We start from the raw sequence: 18,965 nt of genomic DNA, 5'->3' as shown, positions 1-18,965 counted from the left end.
ACACACACACACACACACACACACACACACACACTAGAGCACATATAAAAAAGAATCAGATAGACATAAAGCTGAAAAATATAATAACCAATGAAAAACTCAAGGGTGGATGGGGTTAACAGTGTTATCAGGCACAGCTGAAGAGAAAATACGCATAGATACATACACACATACATACGTATAGATCGTACATTTTATATAATCACTGATTTTTAGAAGACAGATCTTATTTTAATAATCTTTGTTAACTATAATGACACTGTAAATGTATTTATCACATTATAGTTACAAAGTACTTTCACATACACTACTTTATCCAACCCTCACAATAACTCTATTAAATAGGTATTACATTATCTACATAGTATTTTATGTATGTAAGTGCAAAACCATCAGTCATTTATTAAATAATAACTGTGGTTTGTCTAAAAATTTTAATAATAAGTGGTTGACATTGGACTAAATGTTTCAACAAACCTTTGAGGTAAATCTTTTATTTCCCTTGTCACTGAAGAGGAATGTTATATTTATTTATAGGGTAAGAATCTCACTTTCAACAAAACTAAGTTTAAAAAAACAGTATCTTAGTGAGAGGAACTGATCTGGGCCTCTTTAGTTTCCTTGGCATTTTTCTGGAGTGTTGTTAAATATGAAAATTGGACTAAAGTTTCCAAATGAGTTCAGAAAAATACCAGGCTAAACAATACTTTTTTGTGACAGTGGACAAATTTCTGCAAATCCTGTAAACTGAGTAACTCTAGGTCAGAGTTCAGCAACCAGTAGCCGTAGGGCAGGAGCTAGAGCCATATTTTGTTTGGCTTGTCTAATAAAGTATACACAGCATTTAAAAATGTTTGGATTAATTGCCAAGATATGAGGACCAGAAGTATTCTGTACAAATCTATATTCCAGGTTTCCCTTAAAAAATGGAAAGAACTGTCCACGCTGCGGCAGCATTCCTGTGCAGTAGAAATGAACTGCAGGTGAGTACAGCTGCCCACTAGCATTTAAGTTGGTTTCTCCCTCATTATATTAATAGAGGCTGTGAGTAGGGCAATCATATAAAAATGTCTAAAGAAATAGAGAGCTATACTACATCTATACTAATATTTACACTAATATCTACACTAATACCCTGTTTCCCCGAAAGTAAGATCTAGCTGGACAATCAGCTCTAATGTGTCTTTTGGAGCAAAAATTAATATAAGACCTGGTTTTATGCATTAGAGCTGATTATCCAGCTAGGTCTTATTTTCGGGGAAACAGGGTACGGAAGCTCTAGAAAAGGGAACAGATGTCCAACTCCATGGCCACTGCGATCCCGAGGGAGAGTTTTGGCACTGTCTTGGGCCAAAGTTGTTCACCTTTGATATGACCCTCTGAATTCTTAATGTTTTAACTCTACTCCCAAAGTGACTACAATTAAGACTTGGCCCCCCATGTGCTTAACATCCCAGAAGAGAGAATGTGCTGCCCATCGAGTGTCATTTTTTACTTCCTAAGAGAATTTTTCAGAACAATGAGAAATTAATGAATGACATGGCACCCCCAGGTCATCCTCAGTCCCACAGACATTTTGGTTGACCTGAGTTCACCTCCCAGGTGGTTACTTTTGTCTTTGACCACAGCCATCTCTGGGACCTTATACGCCCAGGGCTTGAATCTGGGAAGTAGAGACAAAAGGGCGGTGAGGCTTTAGCAGACTCTCCCTTATAAAGTATTACTACGGAGCAACCTCCTTTTATAAATTTCTTCAGTGCTTTCCTCCATAAACTTTTAGGAAGTGATATAGAGGTGAACATGCCCTGCCAACTACCACACCATTTATCTGCCCCCTTTTAGCAAAACTCTTTTTCAATTGTGATAAAATACACATAGTATAAAATTCACCATTTTAACCATTTTAACGTATACAGTTCTATAGAATTAAGTATATTCACCTTGCTGTGCAACAATTACCACCATCCATCTTCAGAACTTTTCATCCCAACTGAAACTCTGTAACCACTGGACACTAACTCCCAATTCTCCCTTTGAGGAGTTCAGAGCACACCATCCCCAAATGTCCTGCTTTGGCATATTATTTTGAGTTAAAGCCACTTGAGAAACAGTATGGATGCAAAAAGGGCATTCTGACCTTCCTTCTTCTTCCTGAAAGCAGGAGATAAAACTCCCATATGAAACATGTCCTTCCTGTGACATGGAAAAGAAACATTCTTATCACCAGAGAGAGGGAGTTGAGGCAGAGAGAAATCTGTACAAACTACACTTTGTTAAACTAACCCTTATCTTTGTAGTCACTTCTCCATGATTAGCTGCCCTAGCCCAAACCCTTTGTTTCATCACATTTTCAGTTTATTACTCTTTATTACTCTTTGTCCAACCTAGTATAAAAGCACGGGGCTATAACTGCTTCTTTGGGTCTTCATTGTGTGGGTCTACATACATGTAAAAATTACTGGATAAAATCTGTAAGTTCTTCCCCTATTGATCTGTCTTATGTCGGTCCCAGCCAGAGACCTTAAGAGGGTAGAGGAGAAATTTTACTTCCCCTTTACCTTTGCCCCACGGTCTCTGGCAACCACCACTCTACCTTCTGTCTCTATGACACTGACTATTCTATGAACTTCATGTAAGAGGAATCACACAGTATTTCTTCATTTGTGACTGTCTTATTTCACTTAGCATAATGTCTTCAAGGTCCATCATTGTTGTAGTATGTTTCAGAATTTCCTTCCTTTTTAAGGCTGAATCACATCCCGTTGTATGTGTGTACATGTTCTTTATCTACTCATCTGTCAATGGACACTTGGGTTGCTTCTATCTTTTGGCAATTGTGAGTAATGCTGCTGTGAACATGGGTGTTCAATACCTGTTCAAGTCCCTGTTTCACTTCTTTTGGGGATATACACAGAAGTGGAATTGCTAGATCATATGAAATTTCTATGTGTAAATTTTTGAGAAATTGCCATACCATTTTCCACAGCTACTGCACTATTTTACAGTCCCATCAGCAATGAACAAGGGTTTCAATTTCTCTACATCAGGGATGTCCAAACTTTTTTCAACGTTTTTCACCAAGGGCCACATGCGGTAAAATAAACAAACAGCCGGGCCACTCACTCGAGGTAAAGTACATATTGCCTCACCTGGTTTATTTAAGTAAACTAAACATATTTTTGGAATTTGCTGCGGGCCAATTAAAAATGGATTGCAGGCCGCAGTTGGCCCGCGGGCCGCAGTTTGGACACCCCTGCTCTACATCCTTGCGAACAATTGTTATTTTATGTTTTATTGTTTTTATTTTTTATAATAGCCATCCTAATGGTTGTGAAGTGGTATACAGCAAGTCTTTGAAAATTGTTTATACGTGTTCCCATTCTTTATTCAACCCACTCTATCTGTCCCCACCATTCCACAGATAAACTTCTTTTAAAGTCACCCAAATCCTTTATAATGCTACATCCAATGGCCACTATTCAGTCCTCAACTCAAACAAGCCCCATCCCACGCAGCATTTGACATAATGGAACACTCCTGAAACATTTTCTTCATTTGGTTTTCTAGATAACACTTTTTCTTGGATTTCCTCCCTCACTAGCTATCCTTCTCCAACTCTTTGCTGGTTTCTCCTCATCTCTGAGTCAATGTTTCCCTCTCACACCTCTTTTCTCCTCTCCACCTATACTCACTAGGTGATCTTACCCAACTGATTGGCTTTAAACCGTCTAGACCCTGACTACTCATAAATACATACATCCAGCTCTGAACTCTCACCTGACCTCCAGACTTGTATATCCAACTTCCTATATAACGTATCAAATAGGCATCTCAAATTCAACTTATCTAACATGTCTAAAACTGAACTCCTGATTTTTCACACCAGACCTGCTCTTCCCTTAGTTTTTATTTATTTAAATAAACAGCGACTCCATTCTTCCAACTGCTCAGGACAAAGACTATGAAGTTATCTTTGACTCCTCTCTCTCACATAAATTCCAAATTAAATCCAGTCATCTCTATCTTAAACTATATCCAGAATCCAACCCCTTTGTCCCTTTTTCACAACTATCATACTTGGCTGATCTACCATCATCTCTCACCTAGATCATTACTATAGATAGCCTCTTATCTGGTCTTTCTTCTGCCTTTTTCCCCACTCCTTAAATTGAATCTCAGGACAGAAGCTAGGTCATTTTAATCATGTCTAGTAACCCTTCTCTGCTCAGATTCTCCAAATGCTTCCCATCTCACTCATTGTAAAAGCCTGTATAACCGTGGCCTCCAAGGTCTTTCATGATCTGACCCTCTCCCTTTCCTCTTATTATGGTCTTATCCCCTACTACTATAATCTCCCAATTCATTCTGCTTCAGCCACACTGGCCCTTTTGTTGTCCTCAGACATACCAAGGATGCTTCCCACTTTTACATACCATGTTCCCTCACATTCTCCAAGTCTCTGCTCAAATATTACTGTAGGAATATATAAAATAGCATCACTCCCATCCCCTTAAATCTATTTTGTTTTCTCCAAGGCACATATTACTATTTGATATTCTATATATTTACTTGTTTATTTGGCTTTCATATGTTTCCTTTTGCTTCAGTGAAAGCTTCTTGAAGCAGAGACTTTATTTTGTTGTGCTGTTTTTCTAGCACATAGCTGCTCAACAAATATTAAAGAAAGATAGTTAGGTCCAGGTAGCTGACTTTACTGGGTTTAAGCCTTGCTCAGATGTGATTCTTTTTCAAGACAGAAACCATGAGCTGAATACAGAATATTTACATCCTAAGCACATATTTTACTAAGTAGCCTCAGAGGAATCTCCAAGCCTCTCGATAGTTGATACAATAAATTCTAAGAGGATAATCAAGCCAACATTGCCTGGGCACTGTGTTACCTGGAATACAAAGAGAGGAAGACACAGCCCTTCCTTTTTTAGGAGCTTAAAATCTGTAATCTGGCCACCATTTCATTCATTCATTCATTCATTCATTCATTCAACAAATATCTATCACATAAGAAACCAAAACTGATTTCACCGCACTCTCGGAGGCATGAACAAAAGAACTTTAAATGAGCTGTCCTCTGAAATGTTCTCCTCCAAACCAGTTGCTCAAAGGTTTCTAACACAGCTGCCCAAGTCATTACAATTTCAAAGAGTTTTCTCTCACCAAGTCTATGTGGTGAAAGACATCAACACCCAATGGAGTTTTACATGAATAAAGTTTTTGTAAATTGGTATACAGCACTAAGGAGCCACTTGCATTTTTCTTCTAAATGGTGGTTCCATTAGCATAGTTTGAAAAATAACATTGGTTTCCCAACTAAGGGTTTAATGTGAAATAAAAGGGAACTTTTTTTAGATCAAAAGGTATTGAATTGGCATAAGATTTCTAAATGCAGATCTTAAATCTTTGATCTTTGGGCACTGATTATATTTTCACATTGATATTTAAAAGGTAAAAGACCCATTTTTGAAAACTTTAAATATATCATTATAATAACTCATAAATTTCAATATCACTTTATAATAAGCTTTCAAAGTTGCTCTCATAAACATCATTTCACCAGACTCTAAAACTTACCGTAGGAGACAGCTATTGTTATCTCCATTTCATGGTATTTTCTTTGTAACATCCTTAAATTTTCTTTGTAACATCCTATAACTGTCAGATTTATCTATTGCTCAAATAAAATGATAAAGACTGTACTTATAATAAAATAGTAACACCTATCATTTATTAATTGCCTCAGTTTTATCATATATAAAATGGGGTTAATAATTGTACCTCCTCAGAGGGTTGTTACAAAGGTTAACAAATTTAATGTGCATTTAAAACAATAATATTGATATGTCTGGTTTATTTTTCAGACAGAAGCTCAAATAATGGACTGTCCAGTTCAAAACCAGACTTAACAATCTTAACAAGAGAGAACTAACAATGAAGTCCTTGGCACCTGGTTCAGTCTTAAAGTAGCCCCACTTCTCTAGGCACAGCACATGTGAAGAAGTGATTCATTCATTCGATAAATATTCATTAGACACAGTTCTAGGTGCTGGGGAGACATGGTGAAGAGGACAGACCTCTGTCCTCACAAATCTTATATTCTAGTTGGGGAAAGACAGGAAGAAAAGAATGAAAGGAGAAAGGAGAGAGTGAAGGGAAAACGAAAAAAAGAAAACAAGCAGATGGTGATAACTGCAATGATGAATTGCCTTTTTGGATTTGGGAGATCATCGATGCCATTTCTGAAGAGGCAACATTTCAGTTAGACTCGAATGATAAGGACGAGCCAACCATAAAATAATATGGTGGGAAAACATTCAAAGCAGAATGCACAGCAAATGCAAAGAACCTAAAGCAGGAATTAATTTGGTTGTTAAAGGAATAGATAGGCCATAATGGCTGGGGAGCAGTGAGTGACATGGAGGGATATGCGAGGAGGTCAAAGGCAGGCAGGATAGAAAATCACAGAAGGGCTTGCAGGTGGATTTTATTCTTGGTGTAATAGCAGCAACAGGATTGCCGGTGGACTAAATGGAGTGTTTCCAAGCAAAGTGGACAGAAGCAATGTTTAAGACATACCCTGAGGAATGCGTCAAATGAGAAATCTGGGAAATCAATAAGCCCCTGAAGCTCTATAATAAACAGACCTACTTATCAGTCATATGACAATCTGAATTCATTGATTGCCAAGAACTGTGGATACAAGATGACCAAGTCATGCTGAACTGCTTTTCAAGCAGAGAGTTGGAAATGAAGAGACAACAAACTTCTGAAAATAGCAGCAACTTGCAGTGGTCTTGAGAAAAATTATAATAGGCTAAAAAAAAAATACAGATTAGTGAATACCAGGGTTTCTCAACCTGGCACTGTTGACATTTTGGACCAGATAATTCTCTGTTGCGGTGGGGCTGTCCTGTGTATTGTACGATGTTTAGCAGCATCCATGGGGTCTACGTATACACTAGATGACAACAGCACTATACCCCCTAGTTGTGACAACCAAAAGTGTCTCCAGAAATTGCTCAATGTCCTAGGTGGGGCAAAATCACCCCAGCTCAAGAAATCACTGGGATAACTGATAACTTTTAACTTCATGCAGCCTAGTGATATATGTTCTAAGACAGGTTGGGTATTTTAATTTCCACTTTACAAGCTAAGAAATTGTAGTAACTAGAGGGTAAAAATGTTGTGGGATGACTAGTTCCATTATTTCATTCATCTCTGTGGGCTTGACACAGTTCTGTGGCTGTTAATCACAAATCTCTATTAAGCACATCCTATGTGCCAAGCACAGTTCTTGGGATTGGAGATAGAGAAGTGATCAAGTAGATAAAAAATCCTGCCCTACAGACCTGATATTCTCATGAGGAGACAGAGGGCAAACAAAAAAGATATCATTTACAATGTTAGAAAGTGATAAGTACAACAGAAAAGTTAGGAAGGGGGATAGAAATTGCCAAGGTGGGAACAGGATAGAAATTTGAAATAAAGTCTCACCACAAATGTGACAGATGTGTAAATAAAAACTTAAGGAAACAGGGAGTAAGCAATGCAGAAAGCAAAAGGAATATCTAGTGCAAACTCCCTAAAGCAAGACTGGGGCTCGGTTTGTTGTGGAATAGCAAAAAAACCAGAATGGACAATTTAATTGATTATGCTTAAATTACCACTGATCTGGCTAAAATAAAGTTCTCTGATTGATTTCATGGTCAGCCTTGAAGGGGTAATTCCCTGATGTAGTTTCTTGGAAGGAAGGGGGGAAGGCGGGGGAATAGGGAAGAATTGGTTCTTAGCACCTTATAAGCCTTTGAAAATGTTTTACCTATACATAGTTCATAAGGTGTGTCTCAAATGAGGAAATGGTCTTCGTATTCTCTCTTTTCCCATTTTTTCCTTTTTGGTTTCACCTAAAATGAAAGAAACCTTTCTGATTAAAAAGTAGAGAAAAATACTGGTTAAAGTGAATTAAAAAAAAAAAAGTAAACTACAATTCATGAGACTGAAATATTATTATCTGCTCAAAGAAATAGATAGGTCCAATGTCCAAAGGTTTAGCTTCAGTAAAGTCTTCCATTCTTCCATGAGATCTAAGAAGGAAAAGTTGGAAATCTGAAGACAAGTTATCATGTCTGTGTTATTTCAAAGTACTCGATGATTTTAAAGTTTAGATATTTTATTTTCAATGAATTATTTTAAAAAATGGGGGGGGGCAGGTACACAACCATTTCATCTTCACGTCATAGGCTATCGACTTGACATAGATACAATTAGAAAGATTTCATGCTATTGGAAATAAAGCAGTGTCATATCCAGGTTTCTCAACCTTGGCGCTTTGACATTTTGGGCCAGATAATTCTTTGTGGTAAGGAGCTGTCTTGTGCATTGTAGGATGTTTAGCAGCGTCTCTGGCCTCTACCTACCAAATGCCAGTAGCATGCCTTCTTACCTAGTTATGACAACAAAAGTGTCTCGTGACATTCCAAATGTCTCCTGGGGATCAAAATTGTCCCCAGCTGAGAATGACTGTGATGACACACTAGGCAAACAAACAAACAAAAAGGCTTGATAGGGAAGGAACAGCCGCCTGTGAAGATGAGTGTTACTGCTACTGGAAGGGACATTAGAGCAATGCCACTCAAAATGTGGTCACTGGGTCAGCAGCATCAGTATCACCCAAGACCTTGTTAGAAACGCAAATACTCACCCAGACCTAACGTACCATGTGTTAGAATCTCCAGACGTGGCATCCAGGACCCTGTGGTTGAACAAGTCCTCCAGGTGATACTGACGAATGTCAAGTCTCGGAACCACTGACAAAGGGACAGATTTTACCACGCAGGTTGTGAAAATCACACAATCGTGACTGAAGGGGAAGTCTGGGGCTGGCTAACTAAAGCTAATGGGCCTCGTGGGTTTGCAATGAAGAATTTGAGCACACAGTAGATGACCGGGCAGCAGCAACAGTACCAAAGGATGGGTGGGATACGCAGAGGACTGAGCATCACTAGTTAATAGCTAATGATATCAATACTTATATTAATTTATTAACATAATTTATTATTAATAAATGAAATTTCACAAGGCTTAGACTTGACTAGCCCCTCCTTAAAGAGAAGTGAATCTATTTAAAATGAGATTTGGAGGACATCAAAAACTCCATTTTATATAAACATTTCTATCTCATCGTCCTGCCACTGTTGCTAGAGATTCCATTTTGAGTTATGGGGTTTCAGAACGAGTCACTCCAAGATGTGCCTCTGTGGTATATAGATTGTTTTGAGCTAAAGACTTTAGCCTAGGCTCAAGAGAAACTTCTGCCCCTCCCTTAACTATCCTGAAGAACTTGAATTAGGGGCTTTGCCCATAATAAGAAATAAGATATATCCCCTTTTGACCTATTTATAGGGCAGGACAAACTTCTATTTACTAAGCATCTTCTTTTCATCCTGCAATGACCCTTTTAAGTCCCAAAGGCACCTTACCTCATCCCTAAGCCCATATTCCCTTTCTATCTCTGAGCCTCTCGATAATGTGGGGTGTCTGACTCTCTCATGTATGCAGGGGCCCCTTACATACGTATGTATTAAATTTGGTTAATTTCTCTTGCTAATCTGTCTCAGGTTTATTTGATTATTAGACCAGGCAGAAGAACCTTGAGGGTAGAGGAAAGTGTGTTCCTCCCTCACAGAGTAAATCCAGTATCTCCAAAATCGCTCGTTAAAATGTAAACACATGTGATATGAGTATATACATTTGTGAAAATCCTCATGTCCTGCAAAATTGTACACTAAAAATAATAGGGCTCATGGGAAAAATAGGGTGAGAGCACACCACTTAAAATTTATGCTATTTACTTTGGAACCATAGTACAAAAGAAAAACAATGACTGGTACCTCAGGAGTAACTTAAACAGTCTAGACAGGCACTTATGGCCAGGGCTGCTTCAGGGGATACTTTTTAAAAACAACAGAGTAGAAATGCAAACTTATGGGTCCTAAAATAATGTGGTTGAAGTGGATATCCTCACCAGTGGGGCTGACTTTTAGGTGGGCATAGAAAAAGTGGAACATGCCAGAATCCAAGAACTGTAAGTCTGGGGGTATGCCTTTCTGGGATGGGCTCCCTGGGTACTAGTGTTCATTTTTTTTTTTTTAAGAGTCGAAAGAGTTCTTGCCTATGCAACTGAACTGAAGGTTTTTTCTTCTGTCCTAATAAATGCTATAATTCTATTACCTCTACTGTGGCCCCCCTTTCACTAGAAACGTCAAGTATGAAAAATAGAGGATGGCAACTTCCACAGTATAGTGACATCATTCCCTTATTTAATAATCATTAGCTAGTTTGCATTATTGAAACACAAATTGTGATAAAACAGACAGTATATGTTTCCTTGGGAGGAGAGAAGAAGTAGCTAAAACAAATAAATGCATAGTATTTCAAATGAGGCCATTGTCACCTTGAAACACAGAGAGCAGACACTGACAAAATCAGGGAGGTAGCATGGCGAGAAGAAGGAAGTAAAGGGATGATCCTGAGAACATCAAAGAACTTCCAACTGTTGTAGTCTACACCCACAGCAAAAGGAAAGCTTGAACTCTTATTCTCATAAAAGGCAGCTGCAAGCAATAAGAGTACACTGGATTCTTCCAAAAATAGAAGAGGAAAATATTCCCAACTCAGTCTGTGAGGCCAGCATTATTACCCTGATACAAAACACCAAAGGCATCACAAAAAAGAAAACTATAGCCAATATCCCTTATGAGAATCAACTCAAATATCCTTAATAAAATACTAGCAAACCAAATCCAGCATCATATAAAAAGGATATATACTATATCCAAGCGGGATTTATCCTAGAAGGCAAAAATCTATCAATGTAACAATCGTATCAACAGAATAAAGGACAAGAAACCATAGGATCATCCTTATAGATACACAAAAAGTATATGGCTAAATCCAACACCCTATTATGATAAAAACATTCAACAAACTATGAATAGAAGTGAACTTCCTCAATCCCACAAATGGCATCTGCAAAAAAACCACAGCAAACATATTTAATGTTGAAAGACTGAAAACTTTCCCCCTAAAACCAGGAACAATAAAAGGACAAGGTGTCCACTCTCACAACTTCCATTTAATATTGTACTGGAAGTTCTTGCCATGGCAATTAGGGGGAAAAAAGAAGAAGAAGAAAGCATTCCATTCGGATAGGAAGACGTAAAACTATTCATACATGAAATGATCTTGCATATAGAAAACCCTAAGGAATTCATGAAGAATTTATTAGAGATAATATACAAAGTCAGCAAGGTTGCAAGATTTAAAATCAATATAGAAAAATCAGTTGTATTTCTATCCACCTGCAATAAACAATCTAAAAGTAAAATTTAGGAAACTCCATTGACAATAGCATCAAAAAGAATAAAATACTTAAGAATAAACTAAAGAAGTACAAGACTTGTAACACTGAAAATTACAAACCACTATTGAAAGAAATTAAAGAAGACTTAAATACATGGAAAGGTATCCTGCATTTATGATGGGAAGACTTAATATTGTTAAGATGGCAATACTCCCCAAATTGATCTACTGACTCATTACAATCTCTGTCAAAATCCCAATGGTCCTTTTTACAGCATAACAAGCTAAAATTTCTAAAATTCATATGGAAATTCAAGGACCCAGAATAACCAAAACAATCTTGGAAAAAACAAAAAACAAATTACAATTTCAAAAGTTACTACAAAACCTAGAGTAATCAAATGTGGTACTGACATGAGGATATATATGTATATTAATAGATCAATGGATTAGAATTGAGTCTAGAAGTAAACCCTCATATTTATGGTCAATTAATTTTTGACAAGGATGCCAACACAATGCAATGGAAGAAAGAATAGTCTTTTCAATATGTGGTAATGGAGCAAATGTTATCCACATGGAAAAGAATGAGTTGAACCCTTACTTCACACCATATACAAAGCATTAACTGCAAATGGATCATAGAAATGGAAAAATATTTGCAAATCATATATGTAATAAGGGTCTAATATTCAGAATATATGAAGAACTCTTAAACTCAACAGTTAAAAGACAACTCAATTTAAAATGGGCAAAGGATTTGGATAAACATTTCTCCAAAGAACATATGCAAATGGACAGTAACACATGAAAAGATGCTCTACATCATTAGTCATTAGATAAACGCCAATCAAAACTATGATGAGATACTACTTCACACCAAGATGGCTACAGTAAAAAAAGAACAGACAATAAGTGTTGACAAGGATATGCAAGAAACGTTATGCTTGTCGGAATGTAAAATGGTACAGTTGCTATTGAAAACAGTCTGGTGGTAAAAGACTAATTTGAAAAGATATATGCACCCTACGTTCATTGCAGAATTATTTACAATAGCCAAAATACAGAAGCAAACTAAGTGTCCATTGATAGACAACTAGATAAAGAAGATGTGATACATATATACAAGGGAATATTACTCAGCTATAAAAATGAATGAAATCTTACCATTTGCAAAAACATGAATGGACCTAGAGGGTATTATGCTAAGTAAAATAAGTCAGTCAGAGAAAGATAAATACCATATGATCTCACTTATATGTGGAATCTGAAAAACAAAAGAACAAACAAAACAGAAACAAACTTAGATACAGAGAACAAACCGATGGCTGCCAGATGGGAGGGGGTTTGGGGGAAAAGCGGAAGGAGTTAAGAAGTACAAATTGATAGTTACAAAACAGTCATGAGGATGTAAAGTACAGCACAAGGAATACAGTCAATAATATTGTGATAACTATGTATGGTGTCAGGTGGATACTAGACTTATCAGAGGGATAACTTCATAAGTTACATAAATGTCTAACCACTATGCTATACACCTGAAACTAATATAATATTGACTGTCAACTGTAATTGAAAAAAAATTTTTTTAATTAAGAAAAAAGTCTGGCAGTTAATCAAAAGGTTAAACATAAAGTTGCCATGTGACTTAGCAATTGTATTCATAGATAATGCCCAAGAGAAATGAAAACATATCCACAACACTTGTTGTATGAACAGGAAAGTTCATAGCATTATTCATAAATCAAAAAGTAGAAACAATTCATATATCTATCAACTGATGAATGGAAAGTGTCCTGTAATTAGCTAGTGGTGGTGGTTATACACTTATAATTAGTAAACCCCTCTGAATTGTACACTTTAAAATAGTGAGTTTTATGGCACGTAAATTATTTTTTTTCCAGGCGTACACAAGAGCCTCAACTAGTTCCAGCTTTCACCCATACCAATCTAGTGATGTCAACTTCCAGAGATCAGGTCCTTGAAAATATCTGAGTGCCTTAAAATGTACCTATCTTCTGTCCCACTAGCTGCTGCCATTTTCAGACCCAAAGAATATTAGAGATCTATTGGTTCTGACCCCAAAATAACACTACACCTGTGTTTCATTCAGAACCTCAAGAGCAATTGATTCCATTCATGTCTTTTATCTCAGTCATCCTTACTCACTGGAAATGCAAACTTGCAATTTCTAGATTAAGACAGCCGACTGAGCACCAGGTCCTCTACCTTCTGGAATTTGTATCAGAAATCTGTTTGAACAACACAGAGATGTGATATCTTACATGTTTGGAGGAACAGTGACTAGCCTAGGGTTTCCCGATTCAGTGGCTGAATAACATCAACAACGGCACAGCATCTTTCCACCCTTCTGTGTTCTTCAGATTTCAGCCCCAATATGGAATCATTCTCAGACTCCAAAAGAAGAAACAGGACTGTAGTTTCTTTTGTCTGATTTTTTTAAGATTTAGGAAACCTTTTCCAGAAGTTCTCAATAGTTTTCCTTCATGTCTCATAGATCAAAATTGCACCACATGTCTATGCCTAATGAAACCACTGGGAAGAGGGATTGGAATTGTGTATTAGGTCAGCCCAATCAGGATGTACCCTTGAGTTAAGGATAGATCCACCTGGTTAGGCACCTGGGTAGGCAGGAAGGGCAATATTAGCAAGGGAAAAACTAAAAATGAATTCTGGGTAGGCATCCAACAGTGTCTATTACAGGGATCCAACTTCTGGAGTTTGCTTTTCATCCATTCACATTAAAGCTAAACTCCTCAGTTCACAAAGTCCTGCCCACAAACACAGAGATTCCAGTCAGTTTTCCTACGGCATCATTTTAAAATATAAACTGGCAAGCAAAGCGCATCAGACATTTAATGAACCCCTGCAACATGGAAGTGAAAGATCATGATAAGGACTTCCATTTTCAGTCATAATATAGTAACTGGTACTGGACACAGACCTTCCACGAATGCAATTATCAAATAGGAAAAATAAAACAACTATTTTTAGACCTTGGTCAACAGAAAATACAGAACTATGATCTCTAACAGAAGAAAAACAAATGAACAAGCATCATGATCACCACAGCTTTTTGCATGGAGGCACTTTCCAGACCACAGCACAAGGAAGGGCCAAACAAAGCATGGTGGTGTCACTGAGGAAGTGAAGATCAAATCTCAGTGAGAAGGAAGCTTCAGAGAGAAGACAGCACAGGGAAAGACACCACAACTCTAGGCAAATTACCATTAGGAGAGAACAACTACTCGGGAGCTAGAGGCTAAACAATGACCAGAGATGTTGGTGTTCCAGCCAGCCACATGGAGAAATCTCATGAACTACCCCAGGAATTTAGTAGACACCCCAGAAAGGCAGGGTTTTAGAAATAGGGCTAATCTAGCACTACAACCGTACTATTCAAGAGAAATATAACAAATCACAAATGTAACTTAAAATTTTCTAGTAACCTCTTGAAGAAAGTAAAGATCAACGGATAAAATTAATGTTAATAAAACATTTTATTTAACCAAATATGTCCAAAATATCATTTCAACATGTAACTAACAGAATATTATTAATGAGCTGTTTTACAATCTCTTTCTCATACTAAGTCTGAAACTCAGTGTTCATTTTTCACTTACAGCACACTTCAATTTGGATTAGTCACATTTCAAGTGCTTAAGAGCCATCCATGGCTAGTGGATTTCATATTGGACAGTGGTGCCCAAGTGTAAAGGCTATTCTAATTCTGTTTAAAAAAAACTTTAAAGCAAACCTTGAAAGTATCACACTAAGATGCAAGTAAATTAACTGACTACTTGAACAATATTCAACACTTTATTAAGAAAGACAACGAAAGTCAAAGTAGTGTCTTACGTCTTATTAGACCTAAGAATTGGAAAATGGGACTCTTAACCAGAAGAAAAAAATTATGAACTCAGAAATGAGTAGGGAGGGTGAAAATAGGGGATAAGAACTTTAAAGTAGCTAAAATGTGTTTAAATATTTAAAAGAAAACAAATAAGGGAATAAATAGAAAATATGAACAGAGAAATGGAAACTACAAAAAAGAGACAAATGGAAATTCTAGAACTGAAAAATATCGTATTTGAAATGAAACATTAACTGGATGGGTTTGACAGGAATTAGACATTACAGAATAAAAGACAAGTGAATTTGAAGGCAAAGCAATGGAAACCATCCAAACTGAAGCAAGAGAGAAAAAAACAAAAAACAAAACCAAAATCAACCAAGTCTCAGTGACTATGGGACATTATCAAGTTGTCTGATTCAATGTCTGGTGAAGTCCAGCTTCCTGGTTCATAGAGAGCTGTCTTCTCACTGTGTCCTCACATAGTAGAAGGGGGCAAGGGAGCTCTCTGGGGTTTTGTTGTTGTTGTAGTTTTTTAAATGAGAGTACTAATCCTATTCATGAAGGCTCTGTCCTTACGACCTAATCACTTCCCAGAAGCCCTGCCTCCAAATATACATCACGCTGGGGATCAGGTTTCAACATGAGTTTTGGGAAGACATAACCATTCAAAAAGTCTGCGGGGTCCTCTGTAATTTTTCAAGTGTAAAAGGGTCCTGAGACCAAAAGTTTGAGACACTCTCTTTAAACTTTTTCCATATATAGCCTCACTCACAATATATTCTTAGGATTCACCTCTACCCACCTTTGCCTTCAACACCAGAATAATCGTTCTTTAATTGGTTGTGGGAACTATTATCAGAAGAGATAAGAAGACAGAGCCCATGAATAGTACTGTCAGTTGTCCTCCAGTATGTAGCTCTTCTTTCTTTTGTGAACCACTGATACTAATTCCCACGGAGCCTTGGCCAATAAACACTTGAAACTTCCATGTGGGTAATGATACTCATGACATCTTGGCTATAGGAATATTTCTTGGAATTATGTATGTGCTTCCCAAAGTCTAGCTTAAACTCATGGATGCTACATAGAGATTATGGGGAAGGTAAAGATGTTCTATTATTACCTAACTATTCTCCAGTTACAAAAGGAGATGATAATATATTATAAAATAAAAGGTAACTTAGGATGCCTTTGGACAGATCTAAAATAGGGAAATTACAGAAGAGAATGTGGTTAGAGAGCCACCATTAATTTCACGAAATGTGCTCTCCAAGAGAACAAAAGAGGAGAGCACTGCAAGAGTCACTGATGAAGTGGGTTTGAGAAAAAGGATACTTTGTTCCTCCAGCTGGTGTCCAGGATAGTGCATCCCAGTCTCTTGTGAGGATCCTTTTATGGCCCTCTAATAAAATTGCTCTCACTAAAGCCAACAGTGGCCTCCTAATGGCTAAAATCAGTGGTATAGACTTTGTACTATTTGATCTTTCTTCAACAGTTGATGTAGCTGAGCAACCTTTTGTTTTGTAAAACTTTTTCTCTCACTTCCATGTGATTCTCTAAAGCATTTTCTCCTTCCTGTTCTATCATTCCTTTGTAATTTCCTTAACAGAATTTCCCACCCTTGTTTGTTATAAACAAACAAACAAACAATCCCCCAAGACATTAGTGTCCTTCGGGGCTGTGTTCTGTTTTTGGTCCTTTTCCCTTCTTCCTGAGCTACCTCATTCATAGCCTTCTTTCACGTTCAAGCTCTAATAATCCTCTATCTCCAGATCCATGTTTCTAACTGACTACTAGGTATCTTTGCCTGGATGCCCTACAGGCATCTCAAAATTAAAATGCCCAAAGCTTATCTTCCCCTCCACCTCCTCCAAAACCTACTCCTCCTCTTCCATTCCCTATCTCAGGGAGTGGTATCATTACCCACCCAAGAACCCAAGCCAGAAAGAAACCTGGGTGACATTCTCAACTCTTCCCTCTCCACATTCAGTGGACCATTAAGTTTTCTTAGTTCTATATTAGAAATATTTCTGCAATCCAATTTCTCCTCTCTAGCCCCCTAAGAACCTCTAAATTCTTATCAATGTTTTTATCAAAAATAACATCATAGCAAGTCTCCCCTATTACCAGGCTATGCCATTTACAATTCTTTCTTTAGACTAGAGGACATCAGACTTAGGGATTTCATTATTGAGAAAAGCTTACGAAACAGTTTTGAGAACTGACATAGTGTGGCATTCACCATGGGATGGTGGGCTGCATCCCCTGCAACTAAAGGTTGAGAAAAATGGCAAATGGACTTGGAGCTGAGCTGCGCCCTCCACAACTAGATTGAAGGACACTGACTTGGAGCTGATGAGCCCTGGAGAAACACATTGTTCCCCAATATTCCCCAATAAAATTAAAATAAATAAATTTCTCAGTTTTGTGTGAGACTAACATGGAACAGAAAGTAATTAATAAATAATGTAAGGAAAGTATTAGCACTTATTGTATTTCTTTACATGTCTGTTTTGTTGAATGCTAAACTTTCTTGAGGGTACGGACTTGTGTCTTATTCATTTTTTATCTTCCACCAAGAAAAACTACTTCTAGTCTACTATCAATCAATACTTACTGAAGTGATTTGCAATTTCAGTTGGGAAGGCAGAATACAGAATTATTAAACTTTTGGTGTCTGATGTCCTGGGTTTGGATTCTAACTCTTGTTTACTTGCTGTACGACCTGGTGCAAATTACCAAAACTCTCTAATTTACTCAACTCAGAATCGGATTAAATGAGATAATGAATGTAAAGTACTTGGCACTTCTCAAGTGCTATTTACACAATTATTTACTAAGTTCCTATTATGCTCTAATTGAGAGGTAGGTGCTGGTGATAAGAGTACAAAATATGAAGGATCCCTGTCTTCACAGAGCTCAAGGTACTGAGGAGACATACATAAAACAAATAATCACACAAATAAACTAATTAAAAATTGTCATGAAGAAAAGGTTAAGAATTCAGTGACAGGTTCTAAGAACAGGGCCTTAGATTGTTGAGGATGGATTCTCTGAGGGAGTGGCCTTTAAACTGAAACTTGAAGGATGAGGAGATTCTCTTTCCTCACGTTCCTCAACTCACTTTAGTCTGGCTTCCATTTATCTATCTCTTTCTAAGGTCACCAACGGTTTCCATGCTACTATATACGTGACATTTTTCCGTCCTCGTACTTGACCTCTTGGCAGTACTCAACGCAGCTGATCACGCCCCACCGGAGATGCTGTATTCTCTTGGCTTCTCTAATAATAAACGCCTCCTGCTCTCTTCCTCTCTGACTGCCTCTTCAGTCCCCTCAGCAGATTTATCTCACGTGCCCGGACGGCCTTGCCGTGAGCTGTAATTGTGAATAACAACACAGTCCTTCTCAGTCATAAAAAAGGAGTGTGTACAAGTGAGCACATTTTTTTAGCCCCTTTCCTCGCTTCCGGTACGCTTTATAAAACCGCGAATATAAAACTTTTTTGTTCCAACAGAGACGCCCCTCTCTAGCAGACGGCGCCTGTCCACAGGCACAGGCGATCAACTTGATTCAAGGAGGGCGGATTAGCCCGGCGAACGCCGAGGCGCGGGGAGAGGGAGGCGCCGGGTCTGGCCCCAGCCAACCGCAGCCAGGCCCGCCGGCACCCAGATTAAGTACCGCGGCAGCCGCAATGCTAGCCACTCACCCAA

At 37.8% G+C, this 18,965-nt stretch overlaps 1 protein-coding gene across 1 annotated transcript in view; it reads right to left on the bottom strand.

The window, feature by feature from the left end:
* Window positions 1–12,928, bottom strand: part of LOC148759021 (uncharacterized protein C3orf20-like) — an 82,080-nt gene extending 69,152 nt beyond the window's left edge. Inside the window, exon 1 of the mRNA XM_088789700.1 lies at window positions 7,835–12,928. The gene's annotated coding sequence lies outside the window, so the exon portion shown is untranslated. The remainder of the gene's footprint in view (window positions 1–7,834) is intronic.
* Between the last annotated feature and the right edge of the window lie 6,037 nt (window positions 12,929–18,965).

The sequence above is a fragment of the Rhinolophus sinicus genome, chromosome 1 (genome assembly GCF_057876585.1).
Source record: "Rhinolophus sinicus isolate RSI-liver-muscle chromosome 1, RSI-T2T, whole genome shotgun sequence".
NCBI lineage: Eukaryota > Metazoa > Chordata > Mammalia > Chiroptera > Rhinolophidae > Rhinolophus > Rhinolophus sinicus.
The sequence above is the reverse complement of the archived record's forward strand: the minus strand, read 5'-3'. Positions and strand labels throughout refer to the sequence as shown.